The 19633-nt window shown below is 32.9% G+C and overlaps 1 protein-coding gene across 1 annotated transcript in view; it reads left to right on the plus strand.

Annotated features, from left to right (window-relative positions):
* Nucleotides 1-7341: 7341 nt before the first annotated feature.
* Nucleotides 7342-19633, plus strand: part of smash (smallish) — a 36706-nt gene continuing 24414 nt past the window's right edge. Inside the window, exon 1 of the mRNA XM_035083369.1 lies at nucleotides 7342-7712. The gene's annotated coding sequence lies outside the window, so the exon portion shown is untranslated. The remainder of the gene's footprint in view (nucleotides 7713-19633) is intronic.

Below are 19633 nucleotides of genomic sequence, written 5' to 3' on the forward strand. Positions count from 1 at the left end.
TAGTTATGTAAGTCGACTATAAGGGACTTGTGGAGGGAATAGTTGTGGAAAATTATTTTGGGAAACATTTTATGCAAAGAGTTAGTAAGCCAGCCGAATACCGGGACGCTTTTAGCGACTGGAGTGACTTTATACACTGTTATATGCATACATTAGAGATCTATATACCACTTTATCCATCTTCATCATAGTTAAATAGTTGCGCAATGGTTTGGACAAAGAAAAAGTGAGGAAGAAATATTATTTACTTGCTTCAGGGTCTAATCGACCCAGTGAACGATCTTGTGAGTTTTCCAGCTTGACAGGCAAACTAGGTCGACATTGCGTTGAACATGCACATTCCATTCGAGTATCGGGACGCTTTTTGTAACTGGCGCACTCAGCAGATACTACCCTACTTAAAGAATCATTAGAAAAAATTAATGCTATTTATTTATTACGGTATTTCACGTGTAGAATGTTTGAGGAGGATTTTTTTGCTGAAGATGGCAGCATTTTTGTCATAAATTAAATGGTTTATTGCAATTATTTATTTTTTAACATTTCTTACATCAAATTCTAGATGAGTAGAAAATTTATTAACAATATTTACTCAATAATATATTTTTCTTAACATTAATTATTTATTATCATTTATATTTTCAAAAGATTGAAGCATAAATCACATTTATCTATAACTTAATAAGGATGAATAATTAAAGAAAACTTTAAAAATAATATGTAATATTATTGAATTTTTATTAATTTTTGAATTGATAAAATCAAAAAAAAAAAATTCATTTAAATTGAAGCTTCTATTAATGATAATCTTTTGAATTCTTGTGTCGATAATGCTTTTTAAGTTTTACAAGAAAACATTCCAGTACATGATAGTATCAGTAATTAGTGTAGGTTTGTGAAAAAGAATAGCACCAGATGTAATTCATTGAGAATTTTTTACACAAAATACATATCTCTCTTTTGGATGGAATGAATCCAAAATAACCGCATGGCATTCGTCACCTTCGAATATCGCGAGGTTTTCCCTGCTTTTATCTGACTTGGAAGACTAAATTTATGTGTAGCCCACATCGTTACATGTTACATATCGTTTAATTCACAGACCAGTAGATCCCGCGATCCAACGTCGTTATTTTTGCGTGGAGTAACGAACTGCTTGGCCCAAACACGGCGCCAGGATATAAAAATATCAACGATAATCTTTTGTAATTAAAATTATCCATAAATTTTCATACTTGAAATATTTAACATTTCATTACAAGTTTATTACATTATACATTACACGTGTAATTCATTTACAATATTTTTTATTTTTTCATCAAGTACAAATCATTCGGAAGATAAGACAGATATAATGTGCCGTAATGAAATACAGCTAAAAAATAAACAAATATATTAAAAAGATTAGAACTGGACTCGGTGTCAACTTTAGAACCAGGAAGCGGTCTTTGTGGTCTTGCGGACATCGTCTTCGGTTCGCAGCATGTTTTACACATACCTCTGTATCTGACAGCACATGGAAGCCAACAAGAAGATGATTTTTCCTAACATCATATTATTTTTATTTCACTCTAAAACCATGTAACTTCTCTGCTCAGTCCTACATACTGATAACAAATCTTTTTTATGCACTTCTAGTTTTATTAAATAAAAAAACTATCCATTTTTTTCTTTTGCATTACATAAAAATATTGAGAGTCTCGTGCTAATATTTTTATTATATGTGTCGTGCATTAAAACAGCGTGATAAAAAATTTAAAAAATAAAATATAAAGCTGGGCCAGTTTTAAATGCCTTACTGCGAAATGCTTTTACGTGCAATATATACAACCATAAATTCGCAAAACCCTGGCGCCTTGAGAAGCCTGATTCCCGGACAATGTCAAGGCAACAATTTCGCCAATGCAGTCGCTGGAATTCTTCACATTCGAGAGGAGAATAAACTCAAAAGAACCACAGCCCAAGGACAAGAAGCGGCATTTTTTTCATTATATTTCTATCAAAAGATACCTTAGCAATATGTTATTTTTTAGATCATCTTCTCAATAATTTTTTTTATTACTTTTCAAGGATTCTCGATAGGTCAATGATCCTAAAACACCACAGGAGGCAGACAAGCCCTAGATATCTAGGCCAGACAGGTCCTCGAGGATCCTAAAATTAATTATCTTCACGCGCTTTTGTTTCCATCCAAAGTGTACGAATGTGTGGGTGTTTACGAGATGTATAACGGGACTTATTCGGCCACCAAATAATATGTACGAACTCAAAAGGGTTTTTGTATAATATTTACGTTTTGCAGAGTATAAAGGCTTGATGTGTAGATATTTTTTTCACTAATAACAGAGCGGTCATAATTATTAACTATGCCCGATTCCTATTATCTATTTATTTTTTCAAAGATTCATTCCTTTGAAAAGAAAAAGATAATGAAAAAAAAAATGTATCAAAATTGATGCAGAGCAACGCAAACAATTTTATGATAACGGTAATTCAGGACTATAAAAATTTTATGATGTCAAAGTGGCTATTAAATACTTTAGAAAAAGAAAAAAAGCAAAAAAAAATCATCACTGCACAATTCGTTTTGTACATTGGATAATCATTCGACATGCACACACGTACATATACGAGTTAAAGAGTCTCTTAAAATTCATCGCGACATTCATTCGATTTCTTGGGCGTGCCATACTCGCCAGCTAAAGGAGGTGAAGGTGGAGGAGGACAATGCCCAACTCCACTAAGGAATTTATGTCTGCATGAACTTTGCTGAACTCCCAAACCGTTGTCGCAAAGTCGCTTGGGTGGTATATATTATCATTTTTATATTCTATTTTTATTTACACACTGTCAGATTGAAATACATGATACTGATATTAATTTATTACATTTAACTTCTTGAAGGGTATTTATTTTTGTTTTTGATGAGCTTTACTTTAGGTTTAGAACTTTATTTGAGTCTCCATCCTTCAAAACTGTGAAACCTCGACATGCTGGTGACTCTCCACTGGTCATTGCAAGGAACAATGATCGTTGTTCACTTGATGAATTTAATGTTTAAAAGCTTTATGTATTATGAACAATACCGCGACCGATGCAGAATTTAAACATACCACAAAATCACTTTCATCACTGACTACGAATCGAATAACTTACAAGTGATGTATGAGTTCACTCTCGTTTGCACTTTCTTTTTTGGCAAACTACCCAAGAATGTACGTACATCGCACTAGAAAGTTTGAATTTAAAATGAGATGAGTAATTTTGTCATGACGTGAAATTTTCTGCTCTCGAATTTTCCTCTAAATTAACTTGGATATTTATCTATTCTTCCCCAACCAATCGTAAATTATTTGGTGGCTGATCGAACATTCATTCCATTCAGAGTCAAATGGATGTTCTGAATCATCATTTTCTGGAGCCAAGTCAGCCTTTATCAGGAACATCTGGCGAACATTTGTTCACTTTTAGTTGAAAAAGATGTATACAAAAAAATATATAAAGTTTTTCTGAATCCGCCAAGTAGTCATTATGATACTTCTTGCTTGCTCTCATGATAAACATTTGTGCTATCAATTTGTTACATGGAATTGAATCCACCATCATCAGTAGTATGATGTAATGGATATTTTGTTCCTTCAACTATGAATGATTATTTGTTATTACATTAAATTATAAAGCCTACTCGTAGAAAATACTCTGTTATATCGAAAGAAAACTATTTCCACAGTAATCCAAATTTTTATGTTTGCAAAAAAAAAAATTTGAAATAATCAACTCAGTTAAAATATTATTTATAAAAAACGTGAAGCATCCTTAGACATTTTTTTAATCACAGAATGTTAAAATAAATATTCAAGGAAATAAGAAATCCATCAAAGACTCTCCATCACTCATAGTGTCTGAAAGGCACCCTAGGATCCATTCCATGGTCCACTCTACGGTACATCTTGCAGTAAACGTCTCAGTTGATAGCTGAGACCCTCTCCAAGTTAGACAGACAGCATTTCTTGGTCAACTGTAATTTGAATAAACTGATACCAATGAACCTTTTTATCAATTCAATGAATAATTTATGCATAAAATGAAATTCTATCAATACTATTTATTAAACAGAGTACTCTTTAATATGCGGATAAGAAATACAATAATTGATTAGTTTCGTATATCAAATGTGATAAATAAATTTTTGCATAGAATAAATCTTTATTCATTAGAAATTGAAAATTACCATAATAGTGTATGGGTTGTTGTCGGTGGCGACTTTTGAAATCATTAATCAAGTAGATACGTGTATCAAGTACCGACATCGACACGTTTCACCGATCTCGAGACGGCAATAATTATTCCCAATGGAAATGGCTGTTTATCGAGAGGACGACTTTGCTACCGTTTGTTACATTCTCCTCATTCGTCATAATTAAATCCCAAACGAATTGTACGTGTCAGCTTGATAACTATAACGTATTCGATTTATCGAGCTGAGCCCATCGAATTTGAAAGCAATCTAATGTTATATATTACGGAAGAGATCACTCATCAACGAATTAGAGAAGACTACTCTTTAAGCATCACTTTTTTTATAGTTTACTCGGTGAGAGGAGAATTAGTGTGGATAGGTTTATATACGGATGAACGATGCAGTCTATATAAACACACATCACTTTGTCTGATGTAAAAGTCTAATTTATAATACGAATTCTACGATAGTTGACTTATGAATTGACTGAGAGAAAGACGTAAAGATTGCCAATATTTGATTATCGAGTAAGTGGTTATTACATTCAAGCTTGGATTATTTCTTGATTTTTTACTTCTGTTGTTTTTAATCCTGATTATGGTTAGAAGTTTATGTAATATTATATACAAGATTAATGAAAAAGTACCAACTCTCTAGAAATGAATCAGTCAATCATATCAAATAAATGAAAAAATAACTAAATTAGATATCAAATTAATTGCTAGATAAATTTATAAAAAAGAGCTTTCTTTTCCTGCCCTTTTCTTAGTCTGATTAATTGTTGAAAATCTTGGTAACGCGTACTTTTTTATTGGTATCTTAATAACAAGTATCTTTAAAAAAAATATTAATCACAAGTTGGGAAGAAAAAATTATCTGGAGATGTTAAACTTTCATCATTGCCTACATTCCAAGTTATAATTATTTTTATGTTAATTAAATAGGAAAAAAAAGTTCCCAAGGGAAATGGAAAATTAAAAGGGAATAGTTAAATCATTTTCATCAAGTAAATGTAATATTCTCTCGGCCAACGACTCCAGGAATCGTATAATAATCTTAACGTAGGGAACCGGTTTGGATAAGGTCTCCTCTTATCGACTGATTCTACTGCTTGATATAGGGCCACGTGCGAGCCGATTCGAAATGTATGTCTTACAATAAATTAGCAAAGGACTTTACTGATTTTCAATACCACTCAAATTTTATACCTTTTTGCTTCCAATTTTAATGTGTTATGAAATAAAAATCGTTTATAATTATCTTTACTGTTAATGATATTACCAGAATTTATTTATTTAATCAAGCTGACTTAATTAGCAGACTGAAAAAGCTGTTATCAGTTATATTTACTGGTATGTGGAGTGCCTGGACCAATATTCTCGATTTCTAATGCTTTTAAAGTTGGTTTCGTAATGGATATTAAATAGACATCAATTGAAAAAAAATTTTGAAAATAAATAAAATGAGTGTAATATGGATTTTATTTGCATAAAGAACATATATAAGGACCAATAGAGATGAATATGACTCTCTTGAGATCTTTACTGCGGCGTCAGGGCCATTATTATTATTACTTACAAATACGTACGCTGAGGAAATGATAAGTGGTGCGTTCAGAGCGGCAATGCCCTGTGATTTAAGACACCACTAACGCGTGCCTTCAACAACCTCCCCTTTCTGTGACCAGCCATTTTCGTCATGAATTTATTAATATCTTTTGCCAACGAATAAACTCAAATGAGAGTAGACCATTATACTGCTATAATAGAAAATTCACTTAACTCTCCTTCGTTAATTCGATACTTGGTATTCTTGTAAACAACAACATCCTTTGAAGCAGTCGATAATTTTATTAATTATATTATCAACGTTTTTCAGCCATTCGTATCAAACAGTTTATTTTATCTTGACATTTGAAAAAAATTTTCCATATAATATTTTCCATATTTTATTTTTTTTATATTGCTATTAAATATTTACAATAAAAATTCATCAATAATAATTAATATTAAATGAATTTTATATATATAAAAATCAATATTTGTTTTATTAAAAATAATAAAAATAAATAACAGTAATTGCAATCATTTAAATGAACTGTGGAAAAATTTAACATACAATTAATTGAGGTTAAGAGTTTTCTATTAAATTAATAAACGAATTAAGTAAAAATAAAAATAAGTACGTGATAGAATTAATTTTCTTCTCAGCGTCATAAAAATGGAAAAGAGAGAGAGAGAAAAAAAAATAATAATGAAACTCGTTAAAGGAATTTAGAGTGAACATGGAAAATAAATAAATGATGAGAATAAATATTACGAGATAAATTATAATATTAGATGTAATGATTCACTTATAAAAATGTTTACATTAACCCAGTAATAGCACATAGGCAGTATGGTGTAAAGAATTAAGAAAAATAATTTAATACGTCTGTACCGCAGAGATGAGTTTCCTCCGGCCATTCAATCGAATTATAATCGTCTTTATTAGAAATAAAATTGACGCGATCCGGAAATTACTCCGTGAAATCACTTGAAAGACGGTAGATAATAATTTGCAATGTCTCGCAATGTCTATGTTGCAGTCTGCATGGTATATGGCAGCGAGGATGCTTCAACCTTGGTCTTTGATATTGAGTCGAAGACGGCATTTAATCTGGGCATCATATCGAGATGAGGATGGAGCGTCTACACTATTATTAGGACACAGCCAAAGAAAAAAAGGTAAAGATGAGTATAAGAATGTTGTACTGTGCTACTGGTTTTAATTATATTATGGGGAGCATCACATGAGTAAAAATTAAAAGATACTCAGACCCCTGATGTGATTTATTAAACTATTATTTATGTAATTTAATTAATTATTTTTATGATTTTTCATTAAAAACATCAGATTATCAAATTAAAAGCTTAGATTAGACAAAGTGATGCGTGTGTATCGTGTCGATACAATGTGTGATGTCAATGATGTGTGTCGTCTAGTGCTTTTTGCTCCAAGTTTGCCCCTCCTATACCTGGAGTTCAGAGTGCCGAGTCTTACCGAAAGGACTCGAAGAGAAACCGATTATTTCTCTCGTCTGGCTGACTCTTCAGTCTTTCACATTAAGCCGGCTTGTGTGGTTGTGTTTACCTGTCGTTCTCACTGAATCGTTTGCGAATTTTTATAATACATTTTACTAAATCATTTTTATTTACCTTTTTTAACATTTACTTAAAAAGTCAACACTGTTCATCAACGTCATAATTATTTATAAAAAATCAATTAATATTAAACTTCATAAATAAACAGTAATTCAAGTGGTTCGTATAATAGTGCGACCAATATAAACTTGTCGGGCAATAAGTGAGAACTTTTTTTATTTAGTGGGAAAAAAATTAACTTGGCCGGAAGTTTGATTCCTTACGACTTACTACCAGTGGATATTACATACTTGTTCATCCTGTCAAAGAGAGATGGATAATAAAGAAAGGTAAAAATCAATAAACTAACGTCTGTTGATAGTTTTTGTTGATCTTTTAACTAGGGATTATTTAGATGTATTTATAAAGTTACCTTGTACACAAGGGCATGTATTTGTGTATCGAGACATTGTTAGAATTTAGACGCCATATCAGAGAGATAGAATTTTCAAGAGAAGACGCGATGCGCATTCGCTAAAATTCGTCATCCATTTTCGTGTTAGCTTACACAGCGGAGATTAGAAACGTATACATATCTCTTGCAGACGTATAAGGTTGTTGGAAAGACTGAGTTGTTTTTGATTACTCACGATTCCTTTATCGCTTGAGAAATATAAGTGAAAATTATTTCAATTGTCCAAATTAGAGCACAACAGTTGGTCAAACGTTTGTATTAATTTCTCGAGGACATTACGAAGCTCCAATTAAAAGTGCAAACATTCGAGTACCGTTGCAAATGTCGTAGCATAAAACATAGAACGAGATATCAGAGCACGTGCTGAACATAACGTGGCATCATTGGGGAGTACATTGCATTCGATGAGCCTAATGAGACACGTAAGAAGGAAGAAAACAAGGGGCCACCTTCTATATATACATTTGTTATGTATTCCCCAGGAGATTAATCAGAAATAACTATACGATGTTTATTGATGTTTACGGTATATTTTTTTTTTCTTCATTTATCCAATGCGCAATATTATGGTTGTTCGTTTATTTATTTAATGATGCAGATAATTGTTTGAAAAAAATTCGATATAACTACACCAATACATCTGGCATGATATTGCATTTGTAGGTATCTTTAATTATCAACTATTTGAATTACACTAAAAAATCATTGATGGTTTGATGCTAAATAACGAGCAAATAATTTTCACGTTTAAATATAGACTCAAATGATTCACAAGAAGTATTCTCTCAACCAGTCATACGAGTCCATATCTGCTACAGATGTGTGACTAAAACCCATGAAAAAATTTTTGGCGCCATTCAATGGAGATTGATTTAATCACTTAGACATAATTGTTTACTAGTGAATCATGTGATCGAAAACAGGGAGCTGATGACTGGAAGGTTATTGTAATTATTTTTAATGATTTAATATTCATTATATTCATCAAGACCCTGATGTATATTGAATTACTTATTATCTGGGATACACTTTCATTTTCCCAGGGTTTTCCTTATTCATGTGTAGATACAATCTGACAATGATTTTTATTTAGTGCTCTTCGATAATCATCATGACTGGGAGTATTAGCAGTAGGCTTTTATATTGTGTAAGTCCACGGCCTCGGTCATGGTACCGTTTAAACATTTCAAGTGTGCAAAATGGTAAACGTATATAATACAGGAATTATTGCTTGAACTTGGATGAGATCTATACTACTACTACTTTCAAATTTAATCATCAGTTTCTTTAATAACAATAACGAGCTGTAATGGCTTTTAATTCAATGCTAATATCATATATCTATATTATCTGGTGGATTCAGTAGTGGTACAAGTACCGTTCAATTATACTAAAAACAATTTCATCAGTACATTAAACTCGTTTATTATATGGATTGAAAATAAAAAAAATAAAAATCATTTCTTAAATTATTTTCTCAAAGCAGGGCAAGTAAAACCGGTCTTCATTGAGTCAGACTCTCGCGAGCACGTGTATATTTTATGTCTCGTCATTCTCGTGTGGGACCTATACTCCAAAACTCAACTTTACGACTTCCTTTTGGTCGTTATTTTTCTTTCGTCGAATTCACGCGCGCGACATGACGACACGATTCCCCATCAAGAGAGGGTGCAGGTATAACATTAACTGATATACCGTTTATCCCAATCGTCATGTGTTTTGTCGCTCGACTTCTGCTAATGCTACGTTCCAAACTCTCCAGACATGAGCCTTGCACACGTCATGCTAGCATAAAAAGCATAAACTAATGTACAAAACCAAATAAAGAACCAAGAATACGAGGGAAGAATACGAGTAGGATAAAAAATCATAAAAATGATGAAGAGTTCCGTTATGTAGTTAAAAATACATTTTTTTCATAAATTTTGAATTCTTTTCTTATTTTATGCAAGCGTCATGCATGCAATGTTTTTCATGATTAGTTTAAAGGACCTTTGATTTATCAAAAAGAGAAAGAATATCTTCTTTGATGTTCAGCAGATCTGTTTTAAGAAAGAAAATACAGAAAAGATTCCTCTGAAAATTTATTTTCCAGTCTCTCGAGTAGTATTTGATTGCTTTAGAGGACAATCTATATAAATTAAAAAAAAACTCTGGGAATAAAATGCTGATCGAGGAAGTAGTCTCTATGAAAGCGTAAATCCGTGATTGCAACAAAGGATGTTGATAATTAATTTCCAATGACGAGAATGAGTAATCAAGGGTTCAATGGTATTTATATTGGTTAATTTTACATGTAGAAAGTCTTCTAGCTCCAAGATGAGATAGCTCAGGTCTACGTGTCATAGTTATATAGATAGTGTAGCAGCTGATATGGTAATGAAACCAGCAACTCTCTTGCTAGATATGCGGTAGGGTGCAAATCTAGATCGTGAGATTCAAGTCTCATTTCCCTGATGATTTCGCGACGTCGTACGATCTTGAAACAACCTATAATATATTTTCTATCTTGTCACTATGTTGTATCAAAGCTTATAGCTTTTGCTGAAACAGCTGAAAGAAGAGATACATCGAGTGGTATAGGGTGAAAGTGACTTTATAAGACGATCTTCTTCCAGTTCTTTCAGCTTCGATGGGAGTATAAGAGTTGATCGATACGATTTTAGAAAGCCACTAGACTTTTTTCCAAGACTAGACCATTTTTCAGATGATGCCACAACTCCTTTTCCTCACGTTTGTAATAAACAAAAAGGTTCTGATTATAATTTATCTTGTTTATATTATTTAGAAATTTTATTCAATTCAACAGAAACAACAATGATGATGATAACTGTGATGGAAAGCGTGAATTTTTGTGTCAATAATCCACATAATAATGTCGACGAGTTTTTGTGTGTAATTGCCAAGAGAATTAACCGCAGAGATGAAACTCAAGGATAAATAAAATTGCATGCTTTGCTCATATTGCTTAAAGCACCTAAAAAAATATAACTGATATGTCATGTTGAAAAGTTTACTTAAGATAATCCGGGATAAGCAGAAGTGGAGACAGAAAAATATTGAATTAAATTTTTTTAATCAATTTTTATCCACTTCTTGGTGATAAGAATCACCATCATCACCATCGCCATCATTATCTATGGCCTTGAAAAATGATTTTTATTTGCATAAACAATTTCATCTCTACAATTTTATGCACAATTGAAGCAGTGTCGTTTGGTTTTTATCAGCATTTTGTGGTTGAGTTGATTTTCTTGCATTCTGATAATACCATTTGATGCCTCATCATGATGATACGTACTTCTTATCTGTCTGTTATTTACTTAATAGTCAACATCTTATTGTCGACTTTAGTGTACTTATTGTAATGAGTTTGCTACATTTTTATTTTATTCAATCTCAAGCGTAATTCGTATACACTGTAAAGTAGGGACGAGCTGAAAGAATGAGCGTGTAAATTGATAAGCGTGACGAAAGTTAGACACCGAAGAGTCGCAGAGACGAACGTGGGAGTTCGTATGGTCAAGTTTCGAGTGCAACAGTATTATATCGAGTGTATATTCCCTGGTTGAAATTTAAAATAAAGTAGTCTAGCTGTTTGTAGCACACTTTGAATCCTTTTATATACCTCTCAATCTCTTTTCTCTTGTTCTCTGTAGCAAACTGCAGTTTCTTTTGCTATTTTATACATGCGTATATAAGCTTATAGTGTGCGGTTCATACCTTACTACCTACAACCATTCTATTGTCCAGAATAACAGTTGGCCGGGTTCAACTGTTCATGTATACGTACCGGAAGTTGGGTCACAATAGGAGAGAACATCATGCTCGGTTTCCACTACAGAATTGCGCGTTTCATTCAATTTTTCCTACGACCCCATAATAAAATCCACCTGGTTTTTTTTTTATTGCAAAATACATTTCCTTAAGAAGTGTTGAAAATGAAGTTATGTCTTTTTCTGATCGTTGTAGGCTGATAAGAATGTTTTTTTTTCTGATTCAAGAATGAAAGATATGTTCATTAAATTTAATTTTAATCCAGAGCTTACAATTATTATTAATTTAAAATAAAATAATCATATAAATTTCCTTGAAAAATTATATTGTTTATTTTTAATTATATAAAAATAATTTCAATTTAAAATTAACAAAAAAAAAATAATAAATTTTATCTTGAAGTGTTTTTCAAAAAGTCTTCTGCGACTCAATCAAAAAACAAGTCAATAAAATTTATTTATTTTTACATCAACTCTCATTTCAGTATTAGAGAATGAGAAAAAAATTTTATTTTACTTTAAAATGTCAGAAAAAAAGAGCCTAAAATTAAAAATAACTATTTTAAAAACAGTGAAATACATTACTGTCAGCTGCATAACAGGAGATACTACGGTAAATAACAAAAATATGATTTTAATGCTCAAAAATGGAATTTTATCAGTCTGCAATTCTGTTATCATAAGACCAAGTCTGTTGCAGTATGATTAATCGAATAAAAAAAAATACTGTTAATCATTCCTTCGTGGCTTATCATTAATAAGTATTAATGCAACATGTCGAAGTGTCTGTTATTCATCTATATAATCTGCAACTGTACATTTATCAAACATCAATCCATTTGTATTGAATACCTGTCCTTATCGACAACTGCTGTCAGCATTTTATTTTCACAAGATACAACGGAATTCAGAGTGGACGCGGACGAGAAGAGAGCAAGCAAGAGAGTGTAACTATTTTAAGACCCACAAGTAGACGAGGATGCCGCGGGCTCTAACTCTCAGTTTACGACGTTCATGGAAGATAGAAAAGACCTATTTATTTAACTAAGTGAGATATCATGTGAAACTTAACTTTAACAACATTTATTTCAATTTATAACACAGCATAATAAATGAGTTACAACGTTAACTTAATAGTCCTCAGGGGTCTTGTTGCAATAAAATTTCAAGTACGTCACTTGTAAGAACCTTGTTGAGTACCTGACAATAAAACCCCAAAGACACTTTCCCTAATTATCCACGGTTGACAACAATACAATGAACTGTAGGTATTTTATTTTTCAAGGGTACAGTTTACTTAACAGTAGTAAACTTTACTGTCCTCAAGATATAATAGCGGTATCTTAGAATTATTTCCAACTGACCTGCTTCTGGTCCCATGAAATCCTAGGGGTACCCGCAGAAATTTTATTTCTGTGAATTGCTCCTTTTCTTTTGACTTTAAGTCTTAAAGTTTAAGTGGTTTCTTCAGAATCTTTATCTACCTGACTTAGTCCTAATCTCTGTGAATTACCTTGACCAGAATCTACCTCTAAAAGTATCCTGCTAATTTTTCTATAGATTTCCACGTCCACGTGAACCATGAATATGCTGAGTGTTCACATCACCAGGTCATCGACTCTTGCAAACTCTGCAAAAACATACACGCGATGCTGTTAGCACGAGTCGCACCTGCGTCTTAAATTCTTTATCATATATAATATCTCCTTATATATAATATCATACACATACCGGCAAAAAAATTGTTCATCCTCAATCCATATATAAAATTTCTATAAATGAATGTTTGGTTTGTGAAACTATCAGACGTTGATTCTCAAATCTTGATCAAACAAGCTTTGAGATATGTTTTTTTCATCTTTTGTACCAAATAGAGAACATATCTTTCAAGAATAGTTAATTATTTTTAGTAAAAACATGCTTTCCAAGTATTTTTAAAAACAGCCACTAAAATGTAGGTAAATCTGAATTATTTTTAAATTTTCATGTGAACTGGCCAGAAGTATTTCAACAATTCTCAGTAAATTAAAATCAGAATCCCAAAATAAATTTAATAAATTAATAGCTGAAATGATCAACATTTTTGAATCCAATTATTATTTTTAATGATCTACGTATTTTTCAATAATTAATATGAACTAATGTAGTTCATCAACCTCTGAATGACCATTTATTTGCTATTTTTCTTTAGTTTACCTTAGTTTAAAATATACATTTTCTCACGTAAGCAGTAGCAGATGCTGAAAAGGAGAAATTGTAAAACGTAATGACCAAGTCTTTAAAGAAAAAAAATATCAACCTGTTAAATAATAATTTAGTTACACGTCAGACTACCTTGTACGCAAAAGAAGCACTCAAAGTTTGGTGGATATTTGTGTTATGTAAGAAACTGTGTGGAACGCTCGGCATAGAGAGCACGCCACGCGTGTTTGGCATACGAGTCTGTCTTTCTCGCGAGAGTCAGCACGTAATGCGCTTCCAAGAGAGGAGGTGTGTGCCCCAACGTTGCCCTCATTGCGTAACATTTTACCGGCAGGTAAACAGACTTTTCCAACTCTATTTTCATTTACGCCTTCACTCAATCACTTTCAACCAATACATGCTATTACTTTATTTATTACATCCTTCAAGTCTTTATATCTTTCCGACTAATTATAGTTGGCGAAAGAAAAACGAAAAAGCTTTAATCTGCTATTTATAAAATTTACGTTAAATGTTAACAATCCTATATATACTCGTCAGTGGGATAATAAATGAATGTCTTCAACATAGCAGAAGCCAGTGCACCGAAACGTTGTTTGCGGCCCTGACCGTTATGCAATTCTGCTAAATCGACGACGTAGTCAGTAAAGAAAAATAAATTCTTCTGCTACTTGGATGTTTTATTTACACTGCGAAACAATAAGAAAGAAATTTGCTGTTTCACCGAAGAAATTATCAAGTAGGCATAAAAATAATGTACATGATCACCAGCATCATCAGTTTCTCCAGGGAAATATTAAAGTTCTAGATAAAAAGTCATTTTCATCCAGGTATTTGTTGATGAACATTCTAAAATAAATCTTTCCGTCAACTATAAAATAGAATGACATTCAATGTCTTAATTTATTCTGACCAGGACCTTTTTTGATTTCTGCTCAGTGTCTTAATTAAATCCTGAGATACCAAGGATATTTATTCTCGCATAAATAAGATGTAAATTCGAATGAATACTCAATTATTCAAAGGATAATCGAAAGTAGTGGCTATTATTAAGTAACAATGATTAATCAGCGAAATGCATGGCTGAAAAACTGATGTCGGATTAGATGAAAAGCTTTTGCATTCTTGATTATGTACCCAGTTCTCACGACTCTCTGCGGATGCACAGAGTAATAAGGTGGTGGTGCTTATGTTCGCATGTGCGAGAAGGCTCAGCCTGTGAGAGAGAAATACAGTCTGCATCAGCAAGAGAAGTGCAGCCACTCCCGCGGTTTAGATGAAGACGAGAGTGAGGTCGTTCCTTGCTCCTTGGCCCCTTTATTAAATCATTATGTCTTACATTGCAGTTTCTCTCTTTCTATCTCTCAGTTGTTGTTGTTGTTGGTGGTGGTGATAGTGGTGGTGCTGGCGAGTGTATTATTCCATGCATTATAAAATTCTTCCGAGTTCCTCGGCCTTGGAAATAAAAATGACAATGTGATTGTGGAGACTTAATTTGAAAGTCGCTTGTACATAAGTATGCACGTTATTTAATAGAGAGACATATATATATTCTGGTATAATTGAGTATAAAGTTGTAGCTAAGAGTTAGTTTTAGAAAAGCAGTCGAGTGGAAGATTGCCAGAGTATCCAATACGATATCTCACTTTTACCTCCTCTCCCCGGCTATATTTAAGAGGAGAACGACCGATGGAATATGCGATCGATCGGTGCCAAGTGCCACTTTAAACCTGGCTTTTATACCCTGTACCTAATTGTAATCTAATAATCAAATAAATACATCAGCTGGTCTAATAACGCTTGAATTATAGCTGTAGCAGCAGCAGATATGTGGATCTGAGGAACAGCTAGCACTCAAAGTGCGCCAAAGTTTCATCCAAATGGAATTTGCTCATGGGACAAGCAAATATATAACACCTGAGAGGTGAAAGGTATTCGCAGTGGTATAATAATGTGTAATATTCTGATGACGCGCACGGCTTTGGAATTTGCCACGAGCATATTTAGTTTCCAGAAATGCCACATACCTTTCCACTCGACGTTTTATTTTCCCAAGGACGTTCGAACAATTCAACCATGAATATATTTTTTCTCTTCACATATATTGGATTATAAAATATATATATCAATTCGAGAAAAAAATTATAAAAGTTGATAGTCCCCTTCGCTCCATCTTAGAGAGCGGAATTGGTACATCGTAGGCGTGTTAAGATAAGAGAATGTCTACAGAGAACTGAAAGACTACAATCACAAAAGCAATTCTATTCTTAGAAAGAACAATGCGTTGACAAAAATAAGTTTTTTCTATCTCAACCAACACAATAATAATAATAGTAATAATAATAAGCTATTTAATGAAGAAATAGTAATATTAACTGTTTTCTTTTTTTCTGATTCTAGGTAAGTTGTTGGTTCCAACAAAAAGAGTCCAGTGCTATTTAGAGACCATCAGGCAAACCGTTCCAGTGATTCCAAAATCATCAGCCAACTGCACGCAATATTTAGTGGTTCCTTCTAAAAACAGTCCTTGTTAAAAACATTGGTGTGCTGGTATAAACACCTGGTACTTGGACTAACGGAATGGCTCATCAAAAACTTGTAATAATGAGCATAAACACTACTGGTTTCTTTATAGGTAGATATGCCTAATAAAAATTCTAAACACGCCCTATGGACCTATACCTGTTTTCAACGTCGGTTTCTTCATCATCATCGACATTCAAGTCTTAGAAGCCTTTGTATTCATGGCAGTGTTTCACCTTGAAAAATCACGTCAAAGTTCCACTGTGTGTTGTTGAGGACACCAATTATTACGTCTGGTAGCGTTAATTGAGACGCTAAATTCTCACGAAGCATTCTAAGGAAAAAAAAATAGTCGTTGCACTCGACTCTTTAAGCTAATTATACACTTAACAAATAGAAATCATCAGAATCCCGCGATGTGTCGTGTAGCGGATAGCCTCGTTTTTAAATCCTAAGGTATTTAGAGTTATTTTATGTATATGTTACCAGAGTCGTCATACGACTTGGGTGTATGTATTATACTCATGCAGTCCAAAGGTCGATAACGAATTAAAGAAAACCCATAAAAAAGAGAAAAATGTATACTCATCGAAAATAAACCTCGGTTCCCGAATTCTTGGGGCCTTGAGTTGTTCGTAAATAGTGTGAGTGGCTTGAGGGGAAAAAATAAAAAGCCAGGACCTGTCCAGAGAGAATACTACCTATGGAAGGTATTCAAGATGCTCATCTTCCCTCACAAGATCCTCTATAAGTTGCCAGGACCGGTCTTCCTCTACCACCCTCCAGATTGTAGTCTAATATACTGCACCAACCATATATTCTCTAGGAGAGAGTTTTTGGAGATTCAGTTGAAGCACCGATCAACCTTCAAAACAAACCTTCAGAGAAAAATCCAATGATGCTGCTTCAACTTGTTATCCAGGAACGCATCTACTTGATACTATTTTTATTGGGGAGCATGTTTTCTTGCAAATGCACGCCTGGCAAATTCTTGTTGGTTGGATGGATTTGAGTGAGAAGAGAGTAGACGATCTCTCGGACTTAACGAGCCGTGGGAATAAGTCGTGGCTTGATGTGGATAACGATCAATTGCAGAGGGTGCAGCCAATTCCTGGTGGCTTCCAATTTACATTCGCAGACGCCCCTTACGTAATTCACACCAGTCTACGCGCAGCTGCAATTATCACGTTCTTACAATCCTTGATAGTGTCAGTATGAGAAGCGGAAAAATTTAAGTGACGGCAATTGACAGCTCACAATCTCTTCACGTATCTGATCCTTTCGGCTTTATCCTCATAGTCAAACCAGTCGAGCATCAAAAAGAGTAATCATTTGGCTATTTATAATGCATCATCTAATCTCAAACATGATCTTTGATATTTTAATGCGTTTGAATAATGAACTACATATTTATTGGACATGTGAAAGTAAAAGAATTACTTTTTGGTTGGGTTAAATGTGACGCAACAAAAAACAATCTGAATCTCTGAATCTACTGAGCAGGTTGGTGAGAGAAAGAAAGAAAGGCTTAGAGCTAAGTGTTCTTTGCACGACCATACCCATCACGAGCTTCGTCGCGTCTTAGCTCTCGTTTCAACACCAAAACTTTCACCAGTAGGCACTATCCTTCCTCTATATCTCTGCATTTATTTTCTTCCTTCCAGCGCTTTAACGCTGTCATTATTTCCCACCTTGATTATTGTACATTTTTCAAACAATACTTCCAAGTTAATTATTTCAGTCAATCAGTTGTCTTCTACTATCATCCGGTTTCATGACTAAATATCCATTTAAAAATGTCTAAACAAAAATAACCCATGTTAAATACCTCAATGACAAAGTGAAAAAAAAACAGACGTTAAAAAATTACTAAACAAAATATTCAAATAAATAATAACTGACGTTGAAAAATTTTTAAATATGTTTCACTTCATCTCTTGATACAAAAAATTGACGTAATTTTTTATTTAAAGTATTATTTTTAAACTTGATCTTATTGTTGGAAATAACTGTTTTGATTGAGGTATTTTAACGTCAATTTAGTCACATAGCATTTGTCAACTTAAAGTTGGATTATTATTGCAACTAAAAAAAAAGCTAACGAAAACTTGAGTAAACATTTTTTATTTTTTTTCCAAGTGATTTAGTAATGGTTGCAATGATTGTGAAGAAATAAAATGAGATATATATAAAGACAATCTTGAAACGTCAACAAGACTACTCGTTGATTGTTGCACTAGCCGTAATAATTCTAACGGTTTGAAAAGCAGTTGCGTTCTGGGAAAACGTCTTTGAGGAAGCCATCTCTTCTCGTGGCGTTCTTACGGAAGAAACTATCCGGCCGAGTGGCTACTTGCACATTTCTCGTCGCACTCATCGTCTTGTCTATGTTGGAGTTGAGCATAAAACGGGACGAATCGCATGACGGTATTCCCATGAGACACAGATAAGTCGATTCTTGTATATAGAAGTTGGATCAATCTTGGTATATAACGCGCCTCGAGCGACATTCAATCGTTCAATATGTGTGTCATTATCATTTTAGTCTCAAGGGGATCATTATAAAGGCTGGTTCGTTAAGGCAGACTTGAATGCTGTAATACACTCTTCCTCATGACAGTAAATATTATTTTTACTTTAAACGGTAATACAGATGGACTTGATTGTGGCAAGAATAGATGAAGTGAGTCAGTTTAACGACAATTTCAAGACATAGATCATGAGGTATTTTTATTTTTATATCTTCTTTGTTGTGTAAAAAAATTTTTTACTTATTCAATTGGTAATTAAGTGGATTACTTGGAATTGCTGAATTGTAAAAACGAAATGACACCATTCTTGTTATTTTTACCGTCATAATGCACAATAACATTGGTTACCATGATTGTTGAAATGATTTTACCACAATTGGAAAGCAGAGACTCAATTATAACATCAATAAAAGTGTTACAACGTTAAAATAATTCCTCAAAAACAAGTTTTTTATTCAATTTTTATTCATGACATTAATTAACATTTAATTATTTTAACTATTAAAGTGCGATAAAAAAATTAATTAAGAAATTAATTAAAATTCTCTATACTAAAATAAAGAAGATATCGATAATAAAAACCTATTAATCAACTTTAGAAAGTGATCTGGAATTTTTTCATTATTTCAATATTATTTTTAATATTATTAAAATAGTTTTGAAGTTGTTATAGAATAAAAACAAATTATTTTCTAGACTAGTGTAATTAAACAAGTTGAAGTATTTCAGTGACACTGATTTTCCTTGAAAGACTGGCACTTATG

This window comes from Chelonus insularis, unplaced genomic scaffold (genome assembly GCF_013357705.1).
Source record: "Chelonus insularis isolate UGA/USDA-ARS -01 unplaced genomic scaffold, ASM1335770v1 contig_358_pilon, whole genome shotgun sequence".
In the NCBI taxonomy this organism is placed as follows: Eukaryota; Metazoa; Arthropoda; class Insecta; order Hymenoptera; family Braconidae; genus Chelonus; species Chelonus insularis.